Source organism: Hyperolius riggenbachi, chromosome 8 (assembly GCF_040937935.1).
Source record: "Hyperolius riggenbachi isolate aHypRig1 chromosome 8, aHypRig1.pri, whole genome shotgun sequence".
NCBI lineage: Eukaryota > Metazoa > Chordata > Amphibia > Anura > Hyperoliidae > Hyperolius > Hyperolius riggenbachi.
The window spans coordinates 130,869,070-130,889,871 of NC_090653.1; the positions used below are offsets into that span (position 1 = coordinate 130,869,070).

The 20,802-nt window shown below is 46.2% G+C and overlaps 1 protein-coding gene across 1 annotated transcript in view; it reads left to right on the forward strand.

Moving 5' to 3' along the window:
* Positions 1-1,038: 1,038 nt before the first annotated feature.
* The window catches only part of LHFPL1 (LHFPL tetraspan subfamily member 1), a 72,393-nt gene continuing 52,629 nt past the window's right edge, over positions 1,039-20,802 (forward strand). Inside the window, exon 1 of the mRNA XM_068249596.1 lies at positions 1,039-1,090. The gene's annotated coding sequence lies outside the window, so the exon portion shown is untranslated. The remainder of the gene's footprint in view (positions 1,091-20,802) is intronic.

Here is a 20,802-nt window from a genome sequence, read left to right on the forward strand (position 1 = left end):
ATATGTTTATTATTTTCATAAACGTTATTCGGCACGGGTGCATTTTATAAACGTAAATCACCACAAGTTCAGTTATAAATCATTAAACATCGCCGGGCGCCGTTTGTAAACTTTATTTAGCTCCTGGCGCCGTTTATAAACTTTATTTAGCTCCGGCGCCCTTTTTTCCTACTCGGCGCCCATTAAACGCTATTTATTATGGGAGTGAATGGCGGCGCCCTTTTTGTCCACTAGCGGCATGCGCCCTTTTTTCCCAGCTCCGCCTCCAGTATAAGTAGTCAGCTATGGGTGCCTATTTTATATTTAAGACTTTCAACTAATCATTAGGAACTGGAGGAGGTTGAAAAACTAAATGTGTAATCTACACAAACTGCTATATTTATATTTATCTATAGATAGAGAGTTTAGCCTGTATTCCTCAAATGTGACTAACTGACTAATCACCGCTGTAAATTGATCTCTTCAGCTGTGTCAGCACAAGAATCTCCTCTGCCATGGTAAAGCTGTTAATTTGTAAACACAGGATGTTAACAATATATCTGCTTCTATGAAAGCAGGAAATAGACACACTGAAGGTGTATTACAGGATTCGTATCAGAGAAATGTTTTTCTTTAAAGGTTGTTATGTTGTTGCTTATCTTTTAGAGAGGAAGCTCTGAGTTCAGGTCCGCTTTAAAATAGGCTAGCAAGATGGAGTCTGGTTTAGTGCTTATTATCCCACTTATATTCAGAGAGCACATAAATAATTCGACTAAACTACGAATTAACAAGCCAGACAAGTTTTATAGGCTCAGCGTAGAGCTTATAAATATTCAGTTAAGTCAGTTTGCACAAAAGTGTCCTCCATTTATTTACAATGCAATTATCATCTCTGTTTATCCTTCTTGCACATTACAGGCTGGAGAAGACTGATTCCCAGAGGTGAATGTTAAATGCTTTCAGACACACCTCTTAGGCTCATAATTGCTGCCAAGCATTGGCTTTTGTCCATAACAAACTCCACCCCTCTATGTAAGGTGCAGTGACTGCCCGGGATAAAGTCACTAGCAGATGCTACTGCAAGACGGGATAGGACAGCCTCAGTGACCCGGTAAGAGCATCCTTAGGAAATACATTCCTTCTTTACATCTGTCTAAAATGTTTGCAAGCAGAATGAATAATGTAAATCTGCCACCAGCCTAATGTCAGGTTAATGTGCTAAATACATGAATAATAATAATAGCTGTTTAATTTCAGTATTTATCTGTATAATTCAATAGAAATATTTGTAGACTGTTTTCACAGGTACGGTATTTAAGTGGGAATCATTTAATGATCAAACGTACCGCATGCCTAAAATGTAGTGCATTTCGGACACATACATTCTGAAGATTTTGTCTAGCCTCTTTTAATTCAGTCAGAAGGACTTCTTGGCTATGTAGTTTCCTGTGGGTTCAAACTGATGACAACTAAGTGCATATTAACACTCTTGCCAGATCTGGGGTTCTGGGTTTGGACACCGCAGGACATTGCATAGAGTCAGTATCCTCTCCAGAACTTTGCGTGGCTTTGACCTACTGTGCTTCTAAAACACACTGACCTCTGGCCTACTGTGTGAACATGTTAGGCAGGGGGGTAACTACATAGTGCTGGCCCTCCCCAGCAGAAATCTAATGTCTGTGCCTCACCCCTCCATTTACTGACCTCCATCACCGGGGGAAGGGGGGGGGGTGTCTTAGGGCAGGGCAGTTTCTAGGCTAAATTGCTCCCAGGGCAAGGGTGTAAAACTTGTGTGCCCCCCATTAGCTTGAGAATGTTATTTGAGATGCAGTATTTAGCCCCCCAGTATAGGTAGCCAGGTATAGGTGCCCCCAATATCGGTCAGCCATGTATAGGTGCCCCAGTACAGGTAGCCAGGTATAGGTGCCACAGTATAGGTTGGCCAGGTAATAGGTGCCCCCAGTATACGTTAACCAGCTATAGGTGCCCCAGTATAAGTTAGTCAGGTATAGGTGCCCCAGTATGGGTTAGTCAGTTATAGGTGCCCCAGTATAGGTTAGCCAGCTATAGGTTAGCCAGCTATATTTTAGCCAGTCATAGGTGCCCCAGTATAGGTTAGCCAGCCATAGCTGCCCCAGTATAGGTTAGCCAGCCATAGGTGCCCCAGTATAGGTTAGCCAGCTATAAGTGCCTCAGTATAGGTTAGCCATCTATAGGTGCCCCTGTATAGGTTAGCCAGCCATAGGTGTCCCAGTATAGGTTAGCCAGGTATAGGTTCCTTCTCCCCTCCCCTGCAGGCTGGGGTATTACAGTGAAGGACGGGGAGAAATGGCACACTGGGTCTCAGCTACAGGGAGGGGGGACCAACTCCTCCCTTTCTTTTCTTGGGACCCCCCTCCGTCTCCCCCTCCATTGAAGAAAAGCCCAGCAGAGGCAAGGGCGGTCTTAGTAAAAATTCACCTTCCAGGCTTCATGAGAGGATCACATGCTGCCGGGCTCCTCTGTCTGCAGCGCCTCTCACTACTTCTACTAATCAGGAAGTAGTGAGCAGCGCTGCAGACAGCGAGCCCAGTGGCATGTGATCATTGCATGGAGCCCAGAAGGTGAGTTTTCACTAAGACTCCCCTTGCCGCTGATGGACATTTAAGCAATGGAGGGGGGAGCACAGATGGGAGGACCCATGGAGAGGGAGAGAGGAATCGGGAGTCCCAGTGTGCCACTGCTCCCCTTCCTTCACTGTCCCCTCTCCCCTCACTGTATCTTGCGCCTTAGGCGAATATCCTCCTGGCCCACCCCTAGAAATGAGACTGGCCCAGGGGCTAGGGGCGCCAGTTTCTGTATTTAAAGAGGAACTGTAGTGAAAATAACGCAATGAATAAAATTGCCTATTGTTTACAATATTCATCTATAAATTATTTACTCAGTGTTTGCCCATCATAAAGTCTTTCCTCTCCCTGATTTTTATTCTGAAATGTATCACTGGTGGTGACATCTTTAGTTCTGCCAAGTGATCTGTACGGAATGTTTGCTTACTGAGAGTTCTATGCGCAGAGGGAGATATTGGGCTTGATTCACAAAGCGGTGCTAACTGTTAGCATGCATGTGAATAGCCCTTCAGCACGCCTAAAACCCCTTAGTGCGCGCCAATTAGCGCTCGCGCGCAAAGTCCCGCACCTATAAGGTCGCATTGGATGTGCCCTAAACGTCGCATGAGTGCGACCTTATAGGCGCATAGGATGCGTCGTTTTCGTTGCACCCGGTGCGCCGTTTCGTACGCGGGTCTTTGGGCGCGATCTTATTTAACTTGGTGCGTGCCAACTACTTAGCACCCTAGTTAGCATGCCCAAAGTTAGCACCAGTTACTAGTTAGCACCAAATAGTGAATCAAGCCCATTGCTTCTTGGCACCCGGAAAAAGCTGTTATCTCCCACAATGCAATAAGGTTCACATACAGTAGACTATCAGGACCATGGTCATGACATCACACTGTGGGAGGAGTTTCACCACAATATCAGCCATACAGACCCCCCCTGATGATCTATTAGAGAAAAGTTAAGGATTTTTTGTTGGAAAGGGGGCATCAGCTACTGATTGGAATGAAGTTCAATGCTTAGTAAAGTTCCTCTTTAAAGAGAATCTGTATTGTTAAAATCGCACAAAAGTAAACATACCAGTGCGTTAGGGGACATCTCCTATTACCCTCTGTCACAATTTCGCTGCTTTAAGTGGTTAAATACTGTTTTAAAAAGTTTGTTTATAAACAAACAAAATGGCCACCAAAACAGGAAGTCGGTTGATGTACAGTATGTCCACAAATAGAAAATACATCCATACACAAGCAGGCTGTATACAGCTTTCCTTTTGAATCTCAAGAGATCATTTGTGTGTTTCTTTCCCCCTGCAGCTATCTTCCACTGGAGTGGCAGGCTGTTTCTTCCTGCAGAGTGCAGACAGCTCTGCCTGTATGTAATTCCTCAGTATGTGAAAGCCCAGCCAGCTCAGAGGAGGATTTATCCAGTTTGTAAAAGGTAATAGAGCAGAGAGAAGCTGCCCTAATCTAAATAACACACAGGCAGTGTGCAGAGAGGGGCCAGGAGGGGGAGATTCATCACAGAACCACAACACTGAAGAACTTGGCAGCCTTCCAGACACAGGCTGACAAGTCTGACAAGAGAGAGATAAGTTGATTTATTACAGAGACTGTGATAGCAGAACGTGCTGCAGTAAGCCAGAACACATTAGAATAGCTTTTGGAACTTGTAGGATGATAAAAAACAGGATGCAATTTTTGTTACAGAGTCTCTTTAAGGAAAAGCGGCAGCAGAAAGTTATGCTTCTGGCAGCAGGAAGGTTCTCCTCACCCCTCTTCAGTGTAGAAGCGCCGTACAGTCAATCACCATGCGGCTTCACTAGCTGAATGGTGATTGGCTGCACAGTGCTTGTACACTACAGGAGATAGGAGGATCTTCTGGGTAAGGCTAAGTTCACACAAATGTTTTTCAGGGCTTGAAATGCTGCATTTGATTGAATTTGTTCTTCCCTGAAATCCCCATTTATGGAAATGGGCCAACACACACGTGTGCACGCACGCACCCATGTACGCACACACGCGCATGCACACACACCCACACGTGCACAAACACACACACACACACACACACACACACACACACACACACACACACACACACACACACACACACACACACACACACACACACACACACACACACACACACACACACACACACACACACACACACACACACACACCCACACACACGCATGTTAGTTTGAAGCAGGAAATTTAGGTGCCCGCTATCGCCCATTAAAATAGTGGTATTGAGGGGAAATTTGGGTACCCAGGTTGTCCCATGCATAGCGGGCGCTGGGTCAATCGCTTGTGTATAGCAGCCTCCCTATTCAGTGTGCAGCCAGCCTCATCTTCCATGGGTAACATCCATGTACAACACAAAGCAGGTTACTTTGGTGCCCAATGCTCAGCGCCGAACGCCGAAGCTCTTGCACTAGTGCTACATGCAAGGGTAATTCAGGGACCTGGCGGTTGTCAGTCTCCGAATTACTCCTCCATCCTAGTTGCTATGACTCGGAGGGGGAATAGTATTTAACGCCGCCGGGGACTGAAACGGCAGCAGGGTGAGCCGTCATTCAGCTCACACTGCGCCCAGCTCATCGGTGGCCACATCATAAGTACGCCTACAGCAGCCCCGCTCTTTCTTATTCATCTCCTTTGGTTGGCAGATTTCCTCTTAGTTACTGCCTGGCTGGCAGTCCCTTTGGGCAGCAGCTTCCCATATGACCTTTGCAGAAGTCTGGCCCTGGTGGCATCTATCTCTCCAGCATGGCTTCTCCTAGACTCCTTCTCCCCCACTGTTATGTTCTCATTCAGTTACTGGACAGTGGGGAAAACAAAGTAAAGTGACATTTTCTATCACAAATAACACAAACACTAAGGCCCTGTTCACACTGCACCTGTTTCCAGCCGCGTTTTGGAAACGCGTGCGGGAGGCCGACACGCTCGACATCAGACAGTGCATAGAGTGCACTGTCTGATGTTCACACTGCATGCGTTCCGGACCTGTTCGGTCCGGGAACGCATGCTTCACGCATTTTTTCCTCAAAACGCGCGGCTGTCCCATTCACTTTTCAGTGATGGGATCAGCCATGCAACGCACACAAACGCGGATGTCGTGCGTTCGCATGCGTTGCGTTCCGCACGCATGGCCGTCCACGTTTGTGATGTGAACGGGGCCTTAGCCAAGCTGAGGACAAGATTCTAGATGGAAGTGTGCAACAACTCATGTCTCCACCAATTAAGCAGTGAATTATCTTGGATTAACTTTTGACTACTTCTGTTGGTGAGAGTTGTCATACTGGTTAATTGTAGTTCATAAACTTTGCAGAATTGCTTGAACACATTCTGAATCATGTAAGATGTTTCTGACTAATCTACAGTAACCTCAAGCGGAATAACACAACTGAAATGATTGGGTAAAACCCAACCTGGCTAACAGAATAGAATGAGGTCTCTGTGTGGTTTAAATGCTCCATTTATGTCTGTTCATTGAATCAGATCTCATTTTAAGAGTTTTACATCATCAGCGCTCCCATTAGCGTTCTTAATGTAGGAAAAAATTACACTGGTACACTGGTTAAATTACACTGGTAAGATAATTATTCTATTAGCATCATATAATAGCACAAAAGTCAGATACAGCCATGTAATCCTACCACGATAATGCTAGTTAGATGTTCATTCACTTGTGATGTGTTTTTTAAGTATATACACAGACACCCGCACACATGGGCACACGCACAAAAATCTGTATTTTAACAATGATATTTAAAGGGAATCTGAAGTAAAAGGTACTGGATATGGAAGCTGCCATATGTATTTCCTTATAAATAATACCAGTTGCCTGGCAGTCTTGCTGATCATTCTGGCATCAGTAGTGTCTGAATCACACAACCATGGGCAGACCTACCTTGAAACCACCTTAAAGGACCACTATCGGGAAAAAATATAAAATTTAAAATATATGTTATAACATACAAATAAGAAGTGAATTTCTTCCAGAGTAAAATGAAACATAAATTACTTTTCTCTTATGTTGGCGGTACTTACAGTAGGTACTTACAGTAGGTAGTAGAAATCTGACAAAATCAACAGGTTTTGGACTAGTTCATCTCTTCATGGGGGATTCTCAGTATGGCCTTTATTCTTTATAAAGACTCTCCTGAAGAAAGATTTATATAAAGGTGCTGGCCAGCCTCCCTGCTCACTGCACACTTTTTTTGGCATTTCAACGTAGAAACTTCCATTCGCTAAGTGCTTTTGAAAATAAATAAACTCCCGAAAATACCCCATGAGGAGATCGGTTCTGTCAGATTTCTACTACCTACTGTAAGTGACATCAACATAGGAGAAAAGTAATTTATGGCTCATTTTACTCTGGAAGAAATATACTTATTTAAATGAGTTTACATACATTTTAAATTTTACAATTTGTGCGATAGTGGTCCTTTAATCATGTGATTCCCGCAGCAAAATGTAGGGGGCAGCATTTGGACAAACAGTTTGGGCCACCTGGCGCCTGCCTCCTCTCCACTCTCCCACCCGCTTTCCTGGCACACACTCTACCCTCCTCATTCATGCATCTCCAAATCCCAATCCTCATTCCACCAGTGGTACCTGCTGCCCTTCCTTAAAGGGAACCAGAGATGAACGTAGACCTAGAAAATGAAAAAGCTTTTATACATACCTGGGGCTTCCTCCAGCCCCATATGCGCTGATCGATCCCACACCGCCCTCCTCCGCTGCCTGCATCTACGAGAACCGGCTCCTGTCACTGACGTCATCGGAACCAGGCTATGCAGGAGAAGTGCGCCCTCTACGTATCTCTCCATACACTGCTGCAGAGATACGCAAAATCGCACTTCCCTTACGCTCAGACTGGCTCCGACTGACGGCAGAGCGGGGAGCCGGTTCTCATAGCTGCGGGCAGCGGCGTGGGATCGATCAGCGCGTATGGGGCTGGAGGAAGCCCCTGGTATGTATAAAATCTTTTTCATGTTCAGCTCTGAGTTCCTTTAAGGCATCATAAGCAGGTGAGGTGTTGATAAATGCCTCTTATTGAAGCATGCTATGGTAAAACCCCATCACCGACAAGAGAGCACCACAGCCAGTCAGATGGGAAGCTTTGGCACACGACCAATCAGGCAGGAGTGCTGTCACCAGACCAGCCGATCCTCTAAAAATGTGGCTGCAAAATATCACGTTCATTTTTACTTAAAATGATAGGCACAAATAGGCACAATAGGCTTTAGAAATGTATATGTATGACAATGGCAACACATAATCACCACACTAGTCAATAAAACACAGTACGGTATATTTCCTTATAACAAGTAAAAGAAAAGCACAACAAAAACCTGTAAACCTGGATAAGGATAATGTTTATAAGCTGTGTGTTCCCACATTTTGTCAATAAACAGGAACAGAGTCTGAAGAAGGCTTATTAGCCAAAAGCTTTCTTTTTTCTTTATGAGTTTGGTATCATCATGATTCGATACTTCCCATTTCCTCCAAAGACAGTATTTGTATTCATAATGAGGTAAAGTCCCAAGGCAAGTATCATAGTACTGTTGCGTATTGTTATATACCACACCTAGACTGATGAGGATAATGTAAGCCTCACCCAGGTGTGGCATTGTGCAGCAAACTAGTTCCCACATCTGCTTCAATACTTCAAACTGAAATATTGATAAAATACTCATTGAACAGGCTATCAATTGTGAACCAGGATCTTTCTCCATCCTTTTTAATTATGAACAAATCTAGTTCAGTCTGATTCTGTTGGGTATCCTCCTCTGAATAGGCAGAGATGTCATTTAATGAGGCACGGTAAGAAACGCCTCTCAGACGTCTGTAGAAAGAAGAATGAGCCCCACACATGGTGGAAAAGTACCGTTGTGAACCTGCCATGGTAAAGCTAGGCATAAATTGTTCAAGTATCTTTCTGCTGTCATTTGCCTGGTCTACCACCCTGCACCAGACAATATTATACAAGATGTAGGCAGAAATCTTGTCTTATATCAACTGTAATGCTGCAACCACCAGGTTTGAACTGCCCAATGTATTTCAAAGCAGTGCATCCATCACACACATACCCTTCCCTTCTGCTGCTGTCTTTAAAACATCAGTAGCAGGTCAAAGTTCAAAACAGTTTCCTGAAAAATCACCATAGATTGCAACATCTTGATTCTATAATCTTACCACTTTTATGTAATATGAGAGACTACCTAAAGTATCCATATTATATTCACCCCGTTTACCCTTCTACTACTGTATATAGATTTGGTAAGATTGTAGAATTATGATTGTATGATTAGTGGGCACCTTTATACTGACTGCTCTGCTACCCTGCTTGAGTGTAACTGCTGGATGCAGCACAAAGCTATGCTGGCACTGACCGACCTTCTGTACAAATCAATTATTAGAAACTGCACTAAGAGACTTGAGTGGGAAGCATTATTTCTTATTTCCTTAAAGCAAACCTAAAGCAACAAAAAAAAAGTATAATACACTGAATTGTATATTTAGTACGGCTAATGAATAGAGCATTAGTAGCAGAAAAGAGTCTCATATTTTTATTTTCAGTTATATAGCTTTTTTTTTAAATAACATTGCATCATTCTGTCACAGTTGCAGTTTTAAAACTACAACAGTCTTTTAAGCTATAAAACAAAGCAGAAATAATGACTGTTTGACAGGGTCGTAACTAGAAATCACTGGCCCCCCTTGCAAACCTTTGGATGGTGCCCCCCTAGCGCCCCCCAAGTATAGGTGGCCCCAGTATAGCCAGGCACAGGTGACCCAAGTATAGCCAGGCATAGGTGTCCCCAGTATAGCCAGGTAGAGGTGCCTCCAGTATAGCCAGGCATAGATGACCCCAGTATAGATAGGTATAGTTGCCCCAGTATAGCCAGATATAGGTGCCCTCAATATTGCCAGGTAGAGGTGCCCCTAGTACAGCCAGGCGTAGATGCCCCCAGTATAGCCAGATATAGGTGCCCCCAGTATAGCTAGGTATAGATATCCCCAGTATAGCTAGGTATATAGATGCCCCCCTATCTAGCCAGGAGGACAGAGCATGAGGGGGGAACAATAGCCACAGAGCGGTGGGGAGGGGGCCCCACTCCCCCACCCTCACCTCGGGATCCCCCGTCAGCTCTTCCCTCTCCATTGATTAACTGCAGCACGAAGCAGGCATGGAACGTGGACGTACCTCTTCCATGTTCCATGCGGTGAAGTAGCATCAGGTGCTTCAGATTATAACCACTGCATAGAACGTTCACGTTCCATGCCTGCTTCATGCTGCAGTTAATCGATGGAGGGGGAATCGCTGACGGGCGATCCCAAGGTTAGGGAGTGGGGGAGTGGACCACCCTCCCTGCTGCTCTGTGGCCATTGTTCCCCCTTCAAGCGCTGCCCTGCCCCCCCCCCCCCCCCCCCGCGGCTGCATCCCTTGCAGCTCCTATTGTTACGCCACTGCTGTTGGAACTTTCCTGCAGTACAACCTTTTCTCATGCTGTCTCTCACCGTTTCCTGGCTGTGCTTCCAGGACTGTATTGACCCAGTGGGTCAAATAGCTACAACTGACATTTTTAACTCTTCCTGTACTGCAAAACAATATGAGACTTTTTTTTTTTTGCAACTTATGTTCTATTTCTTAACTGTACTACACACACAATTCATTATTTCATAAGTTTACAGGCTGTTCACGGGCTGTTTGGTGAATTATTGTTTTGGGCATGCTACGCTGGGACGCATTGGTGTCGCAGGTGGAGAGGGATTGCTCTCAGTCGCGTGGTGACGGGTTGGCCCATCAGCTGATAAATGGGGGCTTTAGAAAGCTTACTAAGTTATATGAAAAGAAGTCCAGACTATATTGGAATCTCAAATACAATAAAAGATATGTAGACGATCATTTTGTGGTTGCGCTTTCAAGTGTTTCCCCATAGGAGCAATATTTCACCGGAGTTCAAGGAGAAAAGGCAATCCAACTTTGAAACATGTGCCAAGGTATGTCTTACTTTGATGAGTGAGCTGAATGGAGGTGACCTGGTCCTAGTTGAAAAAGAAATTGAGAGGGTTGGTGATTCTTTGGAGGCATTTCAGGAGGACCCATTATATAAAAAACGGAATGAGGAATTAGAGAATCATATAAAAAAATTTAATAAGGGGTTAATTGTCCAACGTGACCAGAAATTAGTGAGAGACAAAACCGCCTGTAGAATTGGTACTGCGTATAGGTGGGGTGTTAGAAAACAGGTTCCTAAACCCAGGGGGGGTAGGCCGGGTGCCCAACCGGTGGAGACTTCAGACCGGCCCCCACAGGCAGTGGTCGAGGTTGATGAGTCTGACTCATCGGTTAGTGGTGTAAGCTCAGCCAGTTCGGTGAGCGTAGATAGCGTAGATAAAGAATACCAACAAAGACCACTACACACGATCTAGGGCTGAGAAAAGTCAGCCGAAAAAAATAGATAAAGTAACTAAGAAGGGTCAAGGATGTGGTGGCGGAAAAGTAAGGGGGGAGATAGGCGAATCTCAGGCATCACCTGGGGCAACAGGTGGAGGATTCGAGACGCTATCCTCTGCATCTTCGTCCTCCTCTTTAAACTTGTAGACCCCACCTATGGTGGGGATCAACAGTATATCCTAAATAAGGTAGAAATGGTGAATCCTGTTTGTGCCTCTAGGGTCCCACAAATAATTAATCTGACTGGTGAAACTCTACCCGATACTGTAATACAGATTTTAGGGAAAGGATTGGGATTTTGCCCCACTAACAATATCGATGTGTTTAAAACAATTGTCGATTTACATATGTTTGGGAGACGAATCCTTATGCAATTTTTGAGACAAGACTCTAAGAGGAGGGTCACCCCCGATCCAGCCGCTCGTGAGTGGTCGGACAATGACCTTGTGGCACTACGTAATCTTTTTGAACTACAGGATGAGGGGAACACTGGAGACGAGGAGACATGGATATGTCCTCCTCCACCCTGTGGATATCACCCCCAATTACAAGATTTTGGTTTGTTTAATAGATCAAAGAGGTTCCCTCCGTTTACGCTCTGCCCGAACCTTAAGACATTTATATCTGTTGTTGAGAAGGACTTGAGGGATATGGATGGAGGGGTTGTGAGGCACAGTAATCTAAGCGATGAAGAAGCATCTGTGCTTACCGATTTGTCAGCACAGAATCGGTGGACCATCAAGCCCGCCGATAAAGGCGGTAATGTGGTGGTCATGACCACCCTGGCATACAGGGATATATGTCTGGATATCCTCAGGGTGCGGGATTTCAGGGGTGAGCCTGGGCGGGTGCTGCGGGTGCAAGGCACCCAGGTGCCTGCCTCTGAGAGGCGCCGCCCGGCCGCTGCACTCCCCCTGACTGTGGCCGCCGCTCTCCCCCTGTGGCCGAAGCTCGCTCGCTTTCTACAGCCGCCGGCGCCGCCGCGTCAGACCTCGATCAGGCGGGCGGGCGCTAGGACCTAGCACGCCGCACTGATATGCGGAAGTGACATCACTTCCGCATATAGAGCGGGTGCGTCCAGCGCCCTCTTACTGGTCGAGTCGCCCGCTGATTGAGGTCTGAAGCTGCGGCAAGGTAAGGGGGGAGCGGCGGCAGCGGCTAGAGGGGAGGGGAGCGCTCCTGTCACTAACTACCTAAACGGGGACCCTATACCCCCTGGCTACCTAGACTGGGCACATATACCCCCTGGCTACCTAGACTGGGCACATATATACCCCCTGGCTACCTAGACTGGGCACATATACCCCCTGGTTACCTAGACTGGGCACATATACCCCCTGGCTACCTAGACTTGGCACATATACCCCCTGGCTACCTAGACTGGGCACATATACCCCCTGGCTACCTAGACTGGGCACATATACCCCCTGGCTACCTAGACTGGGCACATATACCCCTGGCTACCTAGACTGGGCACATATACCCCCTGGCTACCTATGCTGGGCACATATACCCCCTGGCTACCTATGCTGGGCACATATACCCCCTGGCTACCTATGCTGGGCACATATACTCCCTGGCTACCTATGCTGGGCACATATACCCCCTGGCTACCTATGCTGGGCACATATACCCCCTGGCTACCTATGCTGGGCACATATACCCCCGGCTACCTATGCTGGGCACATATACCCCCTGGCTACCTATGCTGGGCACATATAGCCCCTGGCTACCTATGCTGGGCACATATAGCCCCTGGCTACCTATGCTGGGCACATATACCCCCTGGCTACCTATGCTGGGCACATATACCCCCTGGCTACCTATGCTGGGCACATATACCCCCTGGCTACCTATGCTGGGCACATATACCCCCTGGCTACCTATGCTGGGCACATATACCCCCTGGCTACCTATGCTGGGCACATATACCCCCTGGCTACCTATGCTGGGCACATATACCCCCTGGCTACCTATGCTGGGCACATATACCCCCTGGCTACCTATGCTGGGCACATATAGCCCCTGGCTACCTATGCTGGGCACATATACCCCCTGGCTACCTATGCTGGGCACATATACCCCCTGGCTACCTATGCTGGGCACATATACCCCCTGGCTACCTATGCTGGGCACATATACCCCCTGGCTACCTATGCTGGGCACATATACCCCCTGGCTACCTATGCTGGGCACATATACCCCCTGGCTACCTATGCTGGGACATATACACCTGCCTACATATACTGGGGACATATACCCCTGCCTACATATACTGGGCACATATATCCCTGGCTATATATTCTGGGGACACTGGCTGTTTGTCATTATGTGCATTTACTGGTGAAAATCTGTGTCTTATGTGCATTTGCTGGTGAAAAGCTGTCTTATTATGTGCATTTGCTGGTGAAAAGCTGTCTTATTATGTGCATTTGCTGGTGAAAAGCTGTCTCTTGTTATGTGCATTTACTGGTGAAAAGCGGTCTCTTGTTATGTGCATTTACTGGTGAAAAGCGGTCTCTTGTTATGTGCATTTACTGGTGAAAAGCGGTCTCTTGTTATGTGCATTTACTGGTGAAAAGCGGTCACTTGTTATGTGCATTTACTGGTGAAAAGCGGTCTCTTGTTATGTGCATTTAGTGGGAAAATTTTGTCAGTAAAAATCTTTTGTCAGTAAATTTTTAGGTATTTGTCAGTAAAAAATAACGTGAAAGGGTGGTAACACTGGCAGGCTGCGTGGCGCAACGGGAAAGATACAGGCAGCCCACCTTGGGCTTGGCAGGGGGGAGGAGCCGACGTCAGCGAGGGAGAGTAGGGTGGCCGCAGGCAGCCATAAATACGCAGTGTGTGACTGCGTCGCACTCGCAGAGCCTCTCAGCCTGAGTCAGTCCAGAGGCTAGCAGACTCGCAGGCAGCCAAAGCCAGCCAGGAGCAAGCCCATGGAAGAGGGGTAGGAATGGGGTATCACATGCATGCGTAAAGAGGTGGAAGGTGTGGGTGTGATTAGGCAGGACATGGGTGTGGTTATGTGGTTGGGCGCGGTTAATTTAACCACTCCCATAGACGCCAGAGAAAATCTTGCACCCAGGTGCCAGGCACCCCAGGCTCACCCCTGCGGGATTGCTATGTGGGGGTCTCCCCGTCGAGGGCCGCGCGGTGTCAGAGGGAACTTTTTTCCATTATTGACGATGCTGTGATGCGGGATATCATTGATGATGATGTGGGGACATTCCTGAAGGTTGTAGATCTGGGGACTTCCTAAAGTGCATAAGAACCTTATTAAACCACCGGGGCGACCTATCGTCTCCGGGCGAGGTTCTCTAACGGAAAAGGTGAGTGTATATATTGATCGACATCTGCAGCCCCATGTCAGGTCCCTCCCCTCCTACACGCGGGACACCCTGCACCTCCTCCAGATTTTGGATGGGATGCAGGTGCCCGTGGGGACGCTGCTTGTGGCCCTCGATGTGGAGGCCCTCTATTCGAGCCACCCGCACAACCTGGGGATTGACGCTGTTGATTTGTTCTTGAGTGAACTTGGGATACAACATGTGCCTCATAACCTCTTCCTCTCGTCCCTTTTATGGTTTTTGTTACATAACAACATTTTTGTTTTTGAGGAGTCCCACTACCTCCAGGTGCAGGGCGTGGCGATGGGCACTACTTGTGCTCCATCGTACGCAAACCTGTACCTGGGGGCGTGAGAACGTGTTATTTTTCCGGATGATGGGCCTTCGATGTATCTGTGCCACGTTTTAACGTGGCACAAATACATTGACGACATCTTCGTTCTTTGGACAGGGGGAGTGGACCTATTGCAGGAATTCGTGGTTCGTTTGAACACGAATAATTGCAATTTAAGATTCACACTACAATGGGATGCTTTGAGTATCCCATTTTTCGACATAAAGGTGGGCATTGATCAACGGGGGTACCTCTTTACCCAACTCTATCGCAAGGATACCTCAACAAATTCATTATTACGGGCCGATAGTTTCCACCCTAGTCACACGATTAGGGGGATTCCTATGGGCCAATATCTTCGCCTACGGCGTAACTGTTCACAGATTACTGATTTTAAGAGGGAGGCAGACGACCTCTGGGCACGTTTTCATGCACGGGGGTATCGAGATAAACACCTAAAACGGGCTTACCAACGGGCCCATATGAGCAGCAGGGATACTCTACTCGGATCGTCTGGGAATGCGAAACAGGGATCAGAAGTCCTTAGATTTTGCACTCAATTTTGTGCGCAACATACATCAATCCAACATATAATGGATCGTCATTGGCATATTTTGACAAATGACTCCAAACTCGCCAGGTTTGTCCTTGACAAACCTCAAATCGTTTTTCGCCGGGCACTGTCGCTACGGGACAAATTAGTTGGAAGCCACTTTCGTGGAATTAACACTGTACACCAACACTGTAAAGCCTTGGGCACGTATACATGCGGGGGCTGCACTATGTGCCGTTATATACAGGTTGGAAAAACAGTGACGCTTCCCAATGGGAGGCGTTGGAATTTATCACATTTTGTCAATTGTGGAACGATGTTGGTGGTGTATCTTCTTACATGCCCCTGAACACATCACCAGCATCACCACTAAAAACTCTTCCATCGTTCCCACGCCCGTGGCTCGGCATTTTAAATCAATACATGGTGCCAACCCGTCGGGGATTCGTTTTATCAGTTTGGATCGCATTCATCGGACGATCCGGGGGGGCAATAGTGATCACCTGCTGCTCCAGAGAGAGTCCAGGTGGATCTTTGACCTACGGGCCACGGACCCACCTGGACTAAATGAAAACAATAGTTACTCCTCCTTCTTACCCTTATAAGGTTTGGGCCTCGTTGTATGACCTTAGCGGTTTCTGCGCCTCTCCTTTCCATCCTGCGGCATGCCGGTGCGTGCTGGCATGGCGTCCCCTTATATAATTTTCTTTCCCAGTGTATTGAGTTTTTTCTTCCATATTAAAGAAATACTGATTTCTTACTTTATTAAGATGGGAACTGCTTGAGTGCAGCTTTCCATTATTTACTTACTGGGGCTTCTCAATTCACCATGTATTCACAAATGTATATATATATATTTTTTATTTTTTGCAACCGTTGATTTGGCATTTACCTCGCTTTTGTGGGCGGCAGGATGGCCTTTGCACTTCCTCCACGAGGGTGGCTGGGCTTGCTAGTCCCACATCCTCCTCATCAGTGGCGTAGCTAAGGAGCTGTGGGCCCCGGTGCAAGTTTTACATGGGGCCCCCCCAAGCACCCTATACATAACAATTGATTTGGCGCACCAAAACCTGCCAAAGACAACCACAGAGTCAGAGTTGCAAGAAGGAGATAGGGAACAGTGTTTTAAGGATTACTACTATTCAAAGCATCTATAAAAGTGATTATTACCAGCACAGGACCAACACAGAGCTAATACTGTGATGAAGGGTGGACCCTTCGGGGCCCCTCTGGCCCAAGGGCCCCGATGCGGTCGCTACCTCTGCACCCCCTATTGCTACGCCCCTGCTCCTCATGACATCTTGCCCCCTCCTGTGTGTGGGTGGAGTGGTGGGAGTGTGTTGTGTCTGTGTGTTCCACCATGCGTGGTTTGTTTGGCTGCACCTGTCGGTGGGTGTTGTGCCCGCCCCTCCTGGCTCGCAAGTGGATGAGGTCTTGTGCCTCTTTACCTCCTCCTCACAGGGGATTGGGCCGTGTGGGGCGGACGCCGTGCGCTTCGATTGGCGGGTCGGAGTACTTTAGAGCCGGTTGGGGACGAGTGAGATGACTGTGCCACGCCCCCTTTGAGAAAGCCGGAAGCCCGGCGAAACATGTCAGGAACGCGGGGCTTGGCGTCCTGAGGCCGTCCGCACCCGCCGGCTCATGCCACTATACACTACCTGACCGGAACATCTCCTGGCTGGACTGTTTGATTGCATCATGCGCATCTAGTTCCAAGCGGGACCTCTGTCTATGCAATTCGCACAGCAATCCTGACAGGGTAAAGGGAGCCTGCTTCTGCTCACAGAGTCAAGCTGCATCTGACATTGGAGTTGCCCGTTGCAATATGGATTCGAGCTGATGTGACATCCATCATATGGTACTGTATGAACTGCTCATGATCAATTGGGAAAATATTCCATGCTCATCTACATCTCTTTATATGGGCTGGCAGTGTTTGTCGCTTTTGCCTATCTTCATATAGACTCTGCTGTGCTCTCGCTCTGTCTGCAGCCTTCTTCTGACATCTGCTGATGCTTTTCTGAACTTTGGGCTGTATTTCAAGGACAAGGAGACGCTTTTGCTTTATGTGTCTCCCTTCTGCTTATATGGCTGCTGTGCTTTGCTGGACTTTGATCTGCAATCATTAACTGCTCATTATATCAGAGACCCTATTTTGGGGGATACCTGATTCAAAATTATTTTTTTGCATGGGTATCTGTTCAATTGAGCAATTGCTCTTACCAGAACCAGGTGGCCAGGTGTGTGGTATGGAAACAGTAAATTCGGGCGCCTGAGGCTAGTGGACAAATCGGGCGCCGCCATTCACTCCTATAATAAATATCGTTTAATGGGCGCCCGATAGGAAAAAAGGGCGCCGGAGAAAAATAACGTTTTAAAAGCGGCGCCCGGAGACTTAATGTTTTATTACTGCTTCTCATGATTACACATTATTTAATGATTTATACATTTTTAAATATTATTTTTAAACGAAAAACAGTACAATATTTTTTTTTAAAACATTATTTTTAAACGAAAAACAGTACATTTTTTTTCTTTTTTTTTTTTTTTACATTATTTTTAAACGAAAAAACCAACAGGGGGGTCTTAGGTTTAGGCACCAACAGGGGGGTCTTAGGTTTAGGCACCAACAGGGGGGTCTTAGGTTTAGGCACCAACAGGGGGTCTTAGGTTTAGGCACCAAAAGGGGGGTCTTAGGTTTAGGCACCAACAGGGGGGTCTTAGGTTTAGGCACCAACAGGGGGGTCTTAGGTTTAGGCACCAACAGGGGGGTCTTAGGTTTAGGCACTAACAGGGGGGTCTTAGGTTTAGGCACCAACAGGGGGGTCTTAGGTTTAGGCACTAACAGGGGGGTCTAGGGGTTAGGGGTAGGTACAGGGAGGGTTACTTAGGCACCAACAGGGGGGGTCTTAGGTTTAGGCATCAACAGGGGGGTCTAGGGGTTAGGGGTAGGTACAGGGAGGGTTACTTAGTAATTTTTTTTTTAAACGTTATTATACGTTTCACTATTTAAACGAAAGATTAACGTTTTTTACAATTGCCGATTTAATGCACAATATTTAATGATTTTTAACTTTAAAAAACATTAATTTTAAACGAAATACAGTACAATACATTTTTAAACGTTATCCATGCTTATCGTTAAAAACCCGGCGCCCTTTTTTCCCAGCGCCCCTTTTTAACGTACGCGTGTGGTATGGGTGGTGGTGTGCTGGCGGCCACTGGGCTGCTTCTTTTTTAATGTTATTTCTTTTTTAAATGTGTGTACTCTATCTTGATATTTGATAATAAATAAAAGGTTTTGATATTTTTCTAAAGAATATGTTGTTTTTTGCTTGGAGTATATGACCCGCTTTAGCACCTCCTATATTGTCTTGTCCTATTTTTGCTTCAAGTTTGCTTTAAAGCAAACCTGAAGTGAAAATAAACTGATAAGTTTAGTTATTCGTTTATAAGTTTATCTGTAGTCCTACTACTAAAATAGGGGTATAAAATTTTAAAGTTTAAAAATCAAAGTTGAGTTTTGAATGTCTCAGGTGAATGGCTACAGTTTTTCATGGCTATTTAGCTCCCATAATGCTCCTATATTGAAAAATCAGGATTAGGCCTCTAGATACACAAAGCAGTGGTAAAATTGCTGTGCATTGGCTATGCACCACAATTTTAACGGTACCAGGGGCAGGGGCGTTGCTAGCCCCAAAGATCAGTGGCACGTGCACTATTCCAAGGTACCCCGGAAGTCCCCCAGGCAGAGTCAGCTGTGGAGCCTCAATAGCGGGCATGCTGAGAGTTGTGGTGCATCAATCAGGGTTATGCTGGGTGCTGTGATGCCTTTATAGAGGCATGCAGGGAGCTGTGGTTCTTCTATGAGGGCATGCTGGGAGTTGTGGTGTCTCAATGGGAGGCCCCTGGGAGCATGGGGGGGCGTTCACTAGAAGGTCAAGGATTGTTATGGAGGACTTCCAGATAACCTGGCGGCAGGCCGGCCCGCCCAGCAGAAAGCCAGACTAGCCAGCACAGAAGCCAGGTAACTGCCTAGTTATGTTTAATTGGCAACGCCTATTTATGTGATATGCTGCATTTTTTTTGTACTAATGGGGAGGGGGTTTTATCCAACATTTTGCTGGGCAGGCCTACTTAGTTAAGTTCATGTAAATCTGACTCCACCCATAACCACACCCACATTCTGCTGCGTGACCACACCCTTTTTATGGTTGAAGTGCCCCGGATCTCTTAGGATTCCTAGCAATGCCCCTGGTCAGGGGTGCAGTGCGTGTTACCCCATTAACACAATAAGCGTTACCAGGGTAACATGTTTTTGCTCCTCTGCATTAGTTCCATTGTAATTGCTGTGCACTTTATATTTCAGCAACTTAGTGGAGTCCCAATGGCTCCTTTTCTTACCAGTTGCCAGCACTGTGAATTAGTATCTCCAGTCAGTCAATGATCCAAGATTTTGTCTAATATGTTAATAAGCCCCACTCCAGAGGCAAAATTGGGCAATAAGAAATTACTGCTGCTAACAGCTGATCCATGTAAGTGGTAGTTGTGTTAATTGTTAAAGTGTACCTGTGAGAAAAGTGAAAAAGATAGATACTTACCTTAGTAGAGGGAAGACTGGATAATCCAGAGCCTTCCTCAACCCCCTCAAGCACACTCTTCCAGCACTGGTACCCTCTGAACCTCTTCGACAAGGGCTGGGTCAGCGCTTGTACGTGGACGGGAAGGCGTCCCTGAAGAAGAAGAGGGTCCCGGTGAGAAGTGGTGGTCTGCAGGAGGATCGGAGAAGCCTTTGGGTCATCACGAGGCTTTCCTCTGCAGGTTTGCTTTAAAGAGACACTGAAACGAAAAAAAAATTATGATATTATGATTTGTATGTGTAGTACAGCTAAGAAATAAAACATTAAGATCAGACACATCAGTCTAATTGTTTTTAGTACATGAATAGTTAAGAAACTCCAGTTGTTATCTCTATGCAAAAAAATCCATTAAAGGACTTACGAGGTGACATGTGACATGATGAGATAGACAAGTGTATGTATAGTGCCAAGCGCACAAATAACTATGCTGTGTTCCTTTTTTTCTTTCTCTGCCTGAAAAAGTTAAAAATCAGGTATGAAAGTGACAGTTTCTGTCTGGGTCGGGACCGGGTCGGACTGGGTCAGACTATAGCATAACCCTCACTGATAAGTAATTACAGCCATAAAACATTTTTCTGTCAGTAAATGGCTTTTAAGAGCAGGAAAGAGATAAAAGGGGTCAATAAATCATAGATTTGAGCTCTGGCATACTGCAATGAATGTGTCATTGAGCAGAGACAATGAAACAGTAAAAACTTAAAAACTAGATTTAAATATAAAATAAAACTGTGGGATATGTAAAAATACATTTTTAGGATAAGTAGGATAGATATAATTGTTTTTCTCCGAAGTTTATTTTCACCTCGTAAGTCCTTTAAGCTCTACCACTTTCAAAGTCGTGGACAGGGCTGTTATCTGACTTTTATTATCTCAACTGTTTTCT